The sequence below is a fragment of the Bombina bombina genome, chromosome 3 (genome assembly GCF_027579735.1).
Source record: "Bombina bombina isolate aBomBom1 chromosome 3, aBomBom1.pri, whole genome shotgun sequence".
Taxonomy (NCBI): Eukaryota; Metazoa; Chordata; class Amphibia; order Anura; family Bombinatoridae; genus Bombina; species Bombina bombina.
This window is the reverse complement of record NC_069501.1, coordinates 791185758-791198899: the sequence shown is the minus strand read 5'-3', so window position 1 is coordinate 791198899 and position 13142 is coordinate 791185758.

The window sequence follows — 13142 nt, the reverse complement described above, 5'->3', positions numbered from 1 at the left end:
ATAGGAATATTTTAATTAATAATATTAATTTTAATTAGATTTATTTTAATAAGAATTTAGTTAGGGATGTTAGAGTTACATAGGGTTATTATACTTAATATATATATAATATAATAACGATATTAACCCTAATATAATTAGGGTTAATATAGTAAATATATATAATATAATAACTGTATTAACTATATTAACCCTAATATAATTAGGGTTAATATAGTTAATATAGCTGGCGACGGTGTAGGGGAATTAGATTAGGGGTTAATACATTTATTATAGGTGGCGGCGGTGTAGGGGGATTAGATTAGGGGGTAATACATTTATTATAGGTGGCGGCGGTGTAGGGGGATTTAGATTAGATGCAAAAGAGCTGATTACTTTGTGACAATGCCCCGCAAAAAGCCCTTTTAAGGGCTGGTAAAAGAGCCGATTTCTTTGGGGAAATGCCCCGCAAAAAGCCCTTTTAAGGGCAGGCAATAGAGCTGTTACTTTGGGGCAATGTCGCGCAAAAGGCCCTTTTAAGGGCTGGTAATAGAGGAGATTACTTTAGGGGGATTAAATTAGGGGTTAATTAATTTAATATAGCTGGCAGCGGTGTAGGGGGATTAAATTAGGGGTTAATAAATTTAATATAGCTGGCGGCGGGGTAGGAGCTCACATTAGGGGGTAGGTAATATAGATGGCGGCGGTGTAAGGGGCTCACATTAGGGGGTAGGTAATGTAGATGGCGGCGGTGTAAGGGGCTCACATTAGGGGGTAGTTTAATATAGCTGGCGGCGGGGTAGGAGCTCACATTAGGGGGTATGTAATGTAGCTGGCGACGGTGTAGGGGGATCACATTAGGGGGTTATACTTTTAATGTAGGTGGTGGCGGCGGGGTCCGGGAGCGGTGGTTTAGGGGTTAAATACTTTATTAGGGATTGCGGCGGGGGATCGTGGTTGACAGGTAAATAGACATTGCGCATGCGTTAGCTTTTTTTTAGCAATTCGCGGTTGACTGGTAGATAGACATTGCGCATGCGTTAGGTGATAAGTTTTATATGGCAGGTAGTTTAGGGAGTTACGGGGCTCCAATACACAGCGTAAGACTTACTACGGCTGCATTTTGTGGCGAGGTGAAAATGGAGTAAGATTTCTCCATTTTCGCCACGTAAGTCCTTACGCTGTATATTGGATACCAAAAAGCGCAGGTTTGGTATACCTGCCTATGGCCCAAAAAACTACGGGCGAAGGCAGAAATATACGAGCGTAACTTCTAGGTTACGCCGTATATAGGATACCAAACCCGCGCAAATTTTGTCGTTGCCGGCTTCTGCGGGCGACGCTGTATATCGGATCGAGGCCCTGGAATGTAAATCTTAGCAGCCAGCCCATTTTAGGTTCAGCAGCATGGATAGCGTTTGCTTATTGGAGGCTTACATTTACCCACCAATAAGCAAGCATAACCCAAGGTTCTCAACCGAAAATGGGCCGGCTCCTATGCATCACATTCCTGCTTTTTAAATAAAGATAGCAAGAGAACGAAGAAAAATTGATAATAGGAGGAAATTAGAAAGTTGCTTAAAATTGCATGCTCTATATGAATCATGAAATAAAAAATTTGGGTTTAGTGTCCCTTTAATTTGATGCCGAAGACTCCAGCTTGTCACTTATTCCTGTAATTCTGCAATTTATAACCTTGATTGTGGTCTAGGAATGTAGCTGTAGACATAAATAAAATTGGTATTTTTCCCAAATTTTTACAGAGTGCGAGAGCCATCTACTGTCAGTACATCAATATTGCATCTAATTAATTCTATGCTAATTAGTAATTAATAAATTATAATTAATGACTGCTTCTAGAATTGGTGCTATCCTAATTGGGGGGGGGGGGTATTGTTTCCTGTGTTTGGAACTGGTCAAATCCTATATTGGGTTGGTGATATCTTAATTGTCTACGGTGGTCTGATCATTTTTGGATTATAATTGCTGAGGCTTGCTTATCTTATTCTGATAGATCTTCGATCTGACAGTTTACCTCCTAATTACAAGGTGAGAATTTAATTTTGGTGAAGTATGAAACTAGCTTATTTAAAAACAGAATTTATGTTTACCTGATAAATTACTTTCTCCAACGGTGTGTCCGGTCCACGGCGTCATCCTTACTTGTGGGATATTCTCTTCCCCAACAGGAAATGGCAAAGAGCCCAGCAAAGCTGGTCACATGATCCCTCCTAGGCTCCGCCTACCCCAGTCATTCGACCGACGTTAAGGAGGAATATTTGCATAGGAGAAACCATATGATACCGTGGTGACTGTAGTTAAAGAAAATAAATTATCAGACCTGATTAAAAAACCAGGGCGGGCCGTGGACCGGACACACCGTTGGAGAAAGTAATTTATCAGGTAAACATAAATTCTGTTTTCTCCAACATAGGTGTGTCCGGTCCACGGCGTCATCCTTACTTGTGGGAACCAATACCAAAGCTTTAGGACACGGATGATGGGAGGGAGCAAATCAGGTCACCTAGATGGAAGGCACCACGGCTTGCAAAACCTTTCTCCCAAAAATAGCCTCAGAAGAAGCAAAAGTATCAAACTTGTAAAATTTGGTAAAAGTGTGCAGTGAAGACCAAGTCGCTGCCCTACATATCTGATCAACAGAAGCCTCGTTCTTGAAGGCCCATGTGGAAGCCACAGCCCTAGTGGAATGAGCTGTGATTCTTTCGGGAGGCTGCCGTCCGGCAGTCTCGTAAGCCAATCTGATGATGCTTTTAATCCAAAAAGAGAGAGAGGTAGAAGTTGCTTTTTGACCTCTCCTTTTACCGGAATAAACAACAAACAAGGAAGATGTTTGTCTAAAATCCTTTGTAGCATCTAAATAGAATTTTAGAGCGCGAACAACATCCAAGTTGTGCAACAAACGTTCCTTCTTCGAAACTGGTTTCGGACACAGAGAAGGTACGATAATCTCCTGGTTAATGTTTTTGTTAGAAACAACTTTTGGAAGAAAACCAGGTTTAGTACGTAAAACCACCTTATCTGCATGGAACACCAGATAAGGAGGAGAACACTGCAGAGCAGATAATTCTGAAACTCTTCTAGCAGAAGAAATTGCAACCAAAAACAAAACTTTCCAAGATAATAACTTAATATCAACGGAATGTAAGGGTTCAAACGGAACCCCCTGAAGAACTGAAAGAACTAAGTTGAGACTCCAAGGAGGAGTCAAAGGTTTGTAAACAGGCTTGATTCTAAAAAACTCTAAGCCATCTCCGTGGAGATGTTGCCTGTACAACGGCAAAGAGAATGACTGGGGTAGGCGGAGCCTAGGAGGGATCATGTGACCAGCTTTGCTGGGCTCTTTGCCATTTCCTGTTGGGGAAGAGAATATCCCACAAGTAAGGATGACGCCGTGGACCGGACACACCTATGTTGGAGAAATATTAATATAACTTGCATCTTGCCTTAATTTAAAATCTTTTTTCTTTTATTTTATCAGGTAAACTAATGAACTCTGATTGACCTTTTATAGTTCAACTAGTGTTCAAGCCCGTGTACACGGGCCATAATGTTTAACCCCTTAATGACCACAGCACTTTTCCATTTTCTGTCCGTTTGGGACCAAGGCTATTTTTGCATTTTTGTGGTGTTTGTGTTTAGCTGTAATTTTCCTCTTACTCATTTACTGTACCCACACATATTATATACAGTTTTTCTCGCCATTAAATGGACTTTCTAAAGATACCATTATTTTCATCTTATCTTATAATTTACTAAAAAAAAATTATAAAATATGAGGAAAAATTAAAAAAAATAAACACTTTTTCTAACTTTGACCCCCAAAATCTGTTACATATCTACAACCACCAAAAAACACCCATGCTAAATAGTTTCTAAATTTTGTCCTGAGTTTAGAAATACCCAATGTTTACATGTTCTTTGCTTTTTTTGCAAGTTATAGGGCCATAAATACAAGTAGCACTTTGCTATTTCCAAACCATTTTTTTTTTCAAAATTAGCGCTAGTTACATTAGAACACTGATATCTTTTAGGAATCTCTGAATATTCATTGACATGTAAATATTTTCTTTTAGTAGACAACCCAAAGTATTGATCTAGGCCCATTTTGGTATATTTCATGCCACCATTTCACCGCCAAATGCGATCAAATAAAAAAAATCGTTCACTTTTTCACAAATTTTTTCACAAACTTTAGGTTTCTCAATGAAATTATTTACAAACAGCTTGTGCAATTATGGCACAAATGGTTGTAAATTCTTCTCTGGGATCCCCTTTGTTCATAAATAGCAGACTTATATGGCTTTGGTGTTGCTTTTTGGTAATTAGAATGCCACTAAATGCCACTGCGCACCACACGTGTATTATGCCCAGCAGTGTAGGGGTTAATTAGGGAGCATGTAGGGAGCTTTTTGGGGTAATTTTAGCTTTAGTGTAGTGTAGTAGACAACCCCAAGTATTGATCTAGGCCCATTTTGGTATATTTCATGCCACCATTTCACCGCCAAATGCGATCAAATAAAAAAAAACGTTACATTTTTCACAATTTTAGGTTTCTCACTGAAATCATTTACAAACAGCTTGTGCAGTTATGGCACAAATGGTTGTAAATGCTTCTCTGGGATCCCCTTTGTTCAGAAATAGCAGACATATATGGCTTTGGCGTTGCTTTTTGGTATTTAGAAGGCCGCTAAATGCCGCTGCGCATCACACGTGTATTATGGCTAGCAGTGAAGGGGTTAATTAGGTAGCTTGTAGGGAGCTTGCAGGGTTAATATTAGATTTAGTGTAGAGCTCAGCCTCCCACCTGAAACATCAGACCCCCTGATCCCTCCCAAACAGCTCTCTTCCCTCCCCCACCCCACAATTGTCCCCGCCATCTTAAGTACTGGCAGAAACTCTGCCAGTACTAAAATAAAAGGTATTTGGCCCTTTTAAAAAAAAAAAAAAAAAGAAGCATATTTACATATGCTGATGTGTACGATCCCCCCTTAGACCCCAACCTCACTGATCCCCCCCAAACAGCTCTATAACCCTCCCACTCTAACTTAATGGGCGCCATCTTGGGTACTGGCAGCTGTCTGCCAGTACCCAGTTTAGAAGAAAAAATGGTTTTTTTTTTACATTTGTTAAAACGTTTCTGTAGTGTAGCTTCCCCCCACACAAAACCAACCCCCCCACCCCTCCATGATCACTTTTTGTGCTTTTGCACAAGCAAGATTAGGCCACATTTATTAAAACATTTTCCGTAGTGTAGCGGTTCCCACCCGCTCCCGCCCCGTGCACGCGCCCGCCCGCCACCCTCCATGCACGCGCGCGCGCCCGTGCGCGCCCCGACGATCCCGCCCCCCTTGACGTCACGCGGCACACCGATGGCCGCCCACCCGCCTCCCAAGTCGGCTCCCACCCACCAACGAAACCAGCCATCGATGTCCGGTGCAGAGAGGGCCATAGAGTGGCTCTCTCTGCATCGGATGGCCATGTGAGGTTATTGCAGGATGCCTCCATATCGAGGCATCACTGCAATAACCGGAAAGCAGCTGGAAGCGAGCAGGATCGCTTCCAGCTGCTTTCCACACCGAGGACGTGCAGGGTACGTCCTCAGGCGTTAACTGCCTTTTTTTTGAGGACGTACCCTGCACGTCCTCGGTCATTAAGGGGTTAAGGAAATAAATATACCTATCCCTCTATCACTAATCCCTCTAGCCCTAATCCCTATCCCTCTATCTTTATTTTTCTGCATTGTAGAATCCCCCTAACCATCCAACCTCCCTGATCCCCCCTTAAACAGCTCTCTAACCCTCTCCCCTCTAACTATTGCCGCCACCTTGTTTACCTATAAACCCCTTTTTTATTTTATTTTTTCATTTTTATTTTTTTCTGCAGTGTAGTGGTCCCACCACCTACCCCCTCCCGCGATCACCATTTAGTACCCCCCCGCACCCCAGAACCCCTTTTCTGTAGTGTAGCTGCCCCATCCCTCCGTCCCTTTTTTTCCTGTAGCAAACCCTTTTCTGACATTCAAAAACAAAACAAAAACAAATCAGTGACCAATATAGCAACCTTTCTTTGCAAGGACACTCAAAAGCCTGCCATCCATGGATTCTGACAGTGTTTTGATCTGTTCACCATCAACATTGCGTGCAGCAGCAACCACAGCCTCCCAGACACTGTTCAGAGAGGTGTACTGTTTTCACTCCTTGTAAATCTCACATTTGATGATGGACCACAGGTTCTCAATGGGGTTCAGATCAGGTGAACAAGGAGGCCATGTCATTAGATTTTCTTCTTTTATACCCTTTCTTGCCAGCCACGCTGTGGAGTACTTGGACGCGTGTGATGGAGCATTGTCCTGCATGAAAATCATGTTTTTCTTGAAGGATGCAGACTTCTTCCTGTACCACTGCTTGAAGAAGGTGTCTTCCAGAAACTGGCAGTAGGACTGGGAGTTGAGCTTGACTCCATCCTCAACCCGAAAAGGCCCCACAAGCTCATCTTTGATGATACCAGCCCAAACCAGTACTCCACCTCCACCTTGCTGGCGACTGAGTCGGACTGGATCTCTCTGCCCTTTACCAATCCAGCCACGGGCCCATCAAGACTCACTCTCATTTCATCAGTCCATAAAACCTTAGAAAAATCAGTCTTGAGATATTTCTTGGCCCAGTCTTGACGTTTCAGCTTGTGTGTCTTGTTCAGTGGTGGTCGTCTTTCAGCCTTTCTTACCTTGGCCATGTCTCTGAGTATTGCACTCCTTGTGCTTTTGGGCACTCCAGTGATGTTGCAGCTCTGAAATATGGCCAAACTGGTGGCAAGTGGCATCTTGGCAGCTGCACGCTTGACTTTTCTCAGTTCATGGGCAGTTATTTTGCGCCTTGGTTTTTCCACACGCTTCTTGCGACCCTGTTGACTATTTTGAATGAAACGCTTGATTGTTCGATGATCACGCTTCAGAAGCTTTGCAATTTTAAGAGCGCTGCATCCCTCTGCAAGATATCTCACTATTTTTGACTTTTCTGAGCCTGTCAAGTCCTTCTTTTGACCCATTTTGCCAAAGGAAAGGAAGTTGCCTAATAATTATGCACACCTGATATAGGGTGTTGATGTCATTAGACCACACCCCTTCTCATTACAGAGATGCACATCACCTAATATGCTTAATTGGTAGTAGGCTTTCGAGCCTATGCAGCTTGGAGTAAGACAACATGCATAAAGAGGATGATGTGGTCAAAATACTAATTTGCCTAATAATTCTGCACTCCATGTACATGCTTTCTTTTTATAGTCACCATTTATGCTTTTATACATTTTTCTTTCTTTTTCTTGTTTTGTCTCATTTTCACACACATCATACTACACCACCCACACAATACTACACAGTACACACCGTACACCACACACATCAAACAATACCATACACAAAAAAAACAGAATTTATGTTTACCTGATAAATTACTTTCTCCAACGGTGTGTCCGGTCCACGGCGTCATCCTTACTTGTGGGATATTCTCTTCCCCAACAGGAAATGGCAAAGAGCCCAGCAAAGCTGGTCACATGATCCCTCCTAGGCTCCGCCTACCCCAGTCATTCGACCGACGTTAAGGAGGAATATTTGCATAGGAGAAACCATATGTTACCGTGGTGACTGTAGTTAAAGAAAATAAATTATCAGACCTGATTAAAAAAACCAGGGCGGGCCGTGGACCGGACACACCGTTGGAGAAAGTAATTTATCAGGTAAACATAAATTCTGTTTTCTCCAACATAGGTGTGTCCGGTCCACGGCGTCATCCTTACTTGTGGGAACCAATACCAAAGCTTTAGGACACGGATGAAGGGAGGGAGCAAATCAGGTCACCTAAATGGAAGGCACCACGGCTTGCAAAACCTTTCTCCCAAAAATAGCCTCAGAAGAAGCAAAAGTATCAAATTTGTAAAATTTAGAAAAAGTGTGCAGTGAAGACCAAGTCGCTGCCTTACATATCTGATCAACAGAAGCCTCGTTCTTGAAGGCCCATGTGGAAGCCACAGCCCTAGTGGAGTGAGCTGTGATTCTTTCAGGAGACTGCCGTCCGGCAGTCTCATAAGCCAATCGGATAATGCTTTTAATCCAGAAGGAGAGAGAGGTAGAAGTTGCTTTTTGACCTCTCCGTTTACCAGAATAAACAACAAACAAAGAGAATGACTGGGGTAGGCGGAGCCTAGGAGGGATCATGTGACCAGCTTTGCTGGGCTCTTTGCCATTTCCTGTTGGGGAAGAGAATATCCCACAAGTAAGGATGACGCCGTGGACCGGACACACCTATGTTGGAGAAATACACACACTGTACAAAGACACACACATTACCACACACACCGTACACCATACACACTGTACACACTATACACCAAACAATACCGTACACACAACACCACACACACCGTACACCACACACAGAATAACACACACACCGTACACCACACACAGAATAACACACAATAACACACACCATACACCACACACACAATAACACACACCGTACACACCACACAAACCTACACCAAACAATACCATATACAAAACACCACACACACTGTACAAGGACACACAGTACACACCACACACTGTACACCACACAATGTTCCCTCTAATTACTTTTTGGTATATCATTCTCTAATTAAATATAAATATCTACAAGTTGTATTTCTATATACTGTACGCAATCTGGTGCAGCAAAAGTTCAATTTTTTTTTTTTAGCCTTCAGTATATTTTCCCATCAAATAAACTGATTTGGGCATCAAATTTAGTCAGTGATCCAAAATCCACAATTTTTACAGCTATATTTCAATGATTGTGCCATGATGCATAAACTATCCATGACAAATGAAAATGAGTATAGATAGAATATATGAGCTTTTTAGTCTGCTTTCAGCCATCAGATACTGGTATTATATAAAGCAGTTTTGCTAGGCAGCTAACTTTTGGGGGGGGGGGGGGGGGGGGGGGCGGGGGGTAGGAAAGTAAAAATCAAACTACACAATTCAGATAGAGCATGTCATTTTAAGTCATTTTAAGTCACTTTTAAATTCACTTTATCAAATGTGTTTGTTCTCAAAATATCCTTTGTTGAAAAGCAAATGTTAATATCCTCAGCAGCAATGTAATTTTGTCATTGGGTGACCAGATGTGACCACCTAGCTTCCATAAGTGCATTGCTGCTCTGGAGTTGACTTTAGTTATGTGTTTATTATATTTTTCAGTTAGTTATATGCAAATAGCAGTGCATATGTTAAATATGTTCCAGCATTTAATTTTGCACTGCTGTTTGTATATAACTAACTGAAAAATGTAGTAAACACATAGCTAAAGTATATATATATATATATCAAAACTTGAGATGAATCCAACGGACGGTCTCCGCAGTACAATAGGATTCAAGGCACAGCAGACTTTGAAACAATCCGTTTAATGGTAATGATGGAGAAAAAACAGACGTTTCGGCTCTAACAGGAGCCTTTCTCAATGGTGTTCAAACCGGACATGTCCGGTTTGAACACCATTGAGAAAGGCTCCTGTTAGAGCCGAAACGTGTTTTTTCTCCATCATTACCATTAAACGGATTGTACTGCGGAGACCGTCCGTTGGATTCATCTCAAGTTTTGCTGTATGTTCTTCTGTATATAATCTACCTAAGGTAAGGACACTGGAGGACTGAGCCAGGTGGGACTTACTAGCTTTCTATGATGCAGCCTGTAACATGTCATCCTTTATCATTCAAAGCTTTACGCAAATGAATATTAAGGGCACTGAGATATTCATAAAGAAATAACATCAATAAGGAGTATATGAGCTGAAAATACAGCAGTGCTCTCACCACTAGGGGCCGCCATCCTGACAGTTCCAGAGCTGCTTGTGCTTCACAATAGAGAAATCCCAGTACTTGCTGATTCCAGCACCAGCCTCCCACACTCAGTCACATACCCAGATAGTGGTTGAGAGAGTTGGAGGATCTGCTGTAGTTGTGCCCCTGCAGTATGTGGGATGGGGAAGTGATTTTGGGACAGATGAAGGGACCTGAAATGACGTACCTGCCCTCAGCACACCATGATGCTCCAGTTTTATATCAGGAGCAAGAGCACTGGCATCCAGCTGTGCAGGGTAGATGGGTAAGCTAAGCCTTTTAGAGGGAATAACCCCTCAACCACACCTCTCACCTGGCTGTAGAGCATGTTGGGATATGTGACCAGAAGTATATATACCGGAGGGTTTTTCTATTCATCCCAACCCCTGCCTATAGATTAGCTTGTGTTTAATGTTACTAGTGTCACACATAACACAAGCTAATCTATTGGTAGTGGTTGGGATGAGTAGGAAAAATCCTGGCACCCTAAAAACGGCCCTGCTCCTGAGCACAGTAAATTTATAGCTCCCACGCAAAATATTTTATTTTTTAATTAAAACAAAAAAAGTTATGCTAGAACATTAAAAAAATACTTGTGCATTTAAAAAAAAAAACCATATATAACAACTGTTTATTTGTACCCTTACTTTTGATGCTGTTGGACAGTCACAGTTCACCCCAGGATGTTTCTTGCAGCCTGTGCTTCTGCTCCCGCTCATTTAGGCTCTAGATGTTATGCTGGAGGGGGCCTACTGAGCCTGCTCACATGAATGGGGGTGGGTGCAGGAAACCGGGCCAGACAGCATAAAGGGAAAGGCAGGGCAGGACACGATTTTAGAAATTGCAACACTAAAAATGGTTAACTTTAGGCTTAGATGAAACTCTGCTGGTGTGGGGCACGGGCGGGCGCCCTGTAAACACAAGTGAGACGCCAAACAGTTTTGTGCTAGCATAATCGTGTTTTTGCAAGCCATTTTCATTTCGCTGATATTACAAGTGAAGCAAAATCGTGACTGCGCTAGTGCAATCGCCCTTTACGCTTCAATCCTTTCCGCAATCTCAGAGCTGTGGTCAACTGGTTTCCGAAACTAAAAAGTTGTACATAACACGCAACAAAGTACAGTTACACTCATATTAACACTGTCTAATAAAAATGATTTAATAAAAATATTGCACAAAAAAGTTATAAGGGCTCAAAGATTGGTTGTTAGAAAAAAAAAAGGCAGGCAAATGGCTTTAACATTGAGACACATACATTGCTAAAGATGTATATGTATGTATATATATATATATATATATATATATATATATAAAATTATATATATTTATATATATGTATTAACAGTCATATAAACACATATAAAAACATTAATATACAGTATATGTACAGATATATATGTGCATTATAGCCCTTTGCCATTAAGCAGATAAAAACATAATAAACATATTTATGCAATATTCATATTTAATAAAAGATTTTAACGATGTATTTACTGTAAATATTTTACATTTACTAATGTGAATATGCTATGTTGTATGCGCAATGGGCGTTTTGTTTTTTTCCAACAATTTTTTCTCTCTCCTTTGACTTCTATGGGGAATGCGAAAAAGTGATGGCGTTTGCACGATCTCAGGTGTTAGGTTTTCCCCCCACTTTTTTCTCTCTACTGATCTCTATGGGGGAATACATATGCACGCGCACACAGAAAATGTAGTTTGTTTTTTTCACGCTATTCGGATTGACGCTAGTGCAAACTACATTTTTTGGAACTTGTAATATTAATGCAACCCTGCAAGCGCAAAAATGAAAATCCAAGTGGAGTTTTTGCCAACACAAAAAAATTATATATACCTTGCCACTTGTAATCTAGGCCTGAATCAGGCTTTCCTCTAGGATTTTCCTGTCTTTGATTCCATAAATCATTGCTGACAAGTTTTGCAGTGTCTGCTGATTGAAAAACCCCCATAAAATCATGCTGCCACAATTGGGATTCACCATGGGGTATTTTCTCAGATATGCAATGCAATTTTTCATGTACCAAAACAAAAATATTGTGATGATGGCCAGGGGGTGCTATCTAGATACAAAACCTATCAATTGGGAATTGAATATATATTGAGATATTCAAATATGAATTATATATATGAGAAGTTATTCACAAAAAAATATATACTTTGTGATTCAGACATATAAAAAAATATATATAATAACAAAAAATATGAATGAAAATGTAAACAAAATTATAATATATGCAGATATTGTATACTGAATATTAATTCAATATATCTATAGTGTTAAGTCCAAAATAATGTCTATTATTGACATCAATACAAATCCGTTGTTAGATGTCCAAGCTATACTGTAGCTAGATCACCAACGTGTGATGTGTCCATTTATAAGGAAATAAGAATGTGTAAGCTTCACGGGGCCGCTCTTCTCCTTATGAACTCTGTGAACTAATCAACCTCTCTGTGTAAAAAACACAAACACCAAAGTCTGGTCCATATGTACATTTGGCGCCTAAAACTCGCCACACCCCCTAACTTTGATTGGCTAAGTTAGCTTTTAAATAGTACAACTCTAAATTAAGCTGGCATAGTCTTGATAAAGGCTTCTGTCGGCCGAAACGTGTTGACCTCCTGTGACATACCAGCCCAAGTTCCTATTTGTATATGGTGAGCACTTTTCCTCTTAGTTTAGCTAGCTTTTTTTGTTTTTGTGCATCTGTTTGTTTTTTCTTCCACAGGTACCTGTAGATGTTCTTACCCTGAACCACAAGTTTTGGATAAAAGATTTTCCTCCCCTGGATAAAAGTATTTTCCTCTATCTTCTCTGGATCCTTCCACATTGGACCTCTACTGGATTTTTTTACTCTTTGTGACTGTATAGACTTTGGGACTATATAATTGCTTTATATATCGGACGTCCCTTTATCTGAGCTCAATTTCATTAATATCATTCATTTCATTTTTTTGTTGTTATACCCTTATTTTGTCATATGTTTGACATATGCTTTTTACCGTTGCTTTTAAACATTTTACTCTAGATTGTGAATAACTCTGCTAGATTGCCACATAGTTCTAGCTATCTTGTTCCATATATTCCTTGGATTAAAATTGTTTTTATATACAACATATGTTTTTATATATTCTTTATTGTCTGTATTTTTCACCCTTATTTTTCTATGTTCCTTATCAATACAGTATTATGTGTTATTAATACAGTACAAGTGTTATTTCTACGTTCTTTAGTATTACAGTAC